This window comes from Rhinichthys klamathensis, unplaced genomic scaffold (assembly GCF_029890125.1).
Source record: "Rhinichthys klamathensis goyatoka isolate OS25496 unplaced genomic scaffold, OSU_Roscu_1.1 h1tg000504l_1, whole genome shotgun sequence".
Classification (NCBI taxonomy): Eukaryota; Metazoa; Chordata; class Actinopteri; order Cypriniformes; family Leuciscidae; genus Rhinichthys; species Rhinichthys klamathensis.
The window spans coordinates 1,246,948-1,247,500 of NW_026606985.1; positions in this window are offsets into that span (position 1 = coordinate 1,246,948).

A 553-nucleotide genomic window follows, 5' to 3' on the forward strand; every position below is an offset into this window, starting at 1 on the left:
GAAACACCAGCGATTTCAAACCGTGTTTTTGAGACTGTCTTTGGTTCACTGCAGTTTTAAGCAGAAAATACTCAGCAATGCTGTCGACTTATGAACTTACACATGGTGTGTGTTAAAGCGTATTAAAAACACCACATAGACACATAAACAACATTAAAAGCTGGATTTTTACCACAGGGGGACTTTAAAACAATGCACAATAATCTAGAGTGATTTAGTAATTGATTATTAATAAGCAGATATTGTGCAGTACAGTAATGGCTGGGTCTCGCTCAAGGACACAATGGTGAAACGATCTCCGGTACTTTAAAGTTCAAAGGTCATCTATCCATGGAGAGATCTGTGACTCGAGTCAATGTCAATCGAGTCACACACACACACACACACACACACACACACACACACACACACTCTCACACGCACACTCACACAGACACACACTTAAACAGACACACTCACACACACACTCACAGACACACTCACACACACACACTCACAGGCACACTCACACAGACACACACTTAAACAGACACACTCACACACACACTCACAG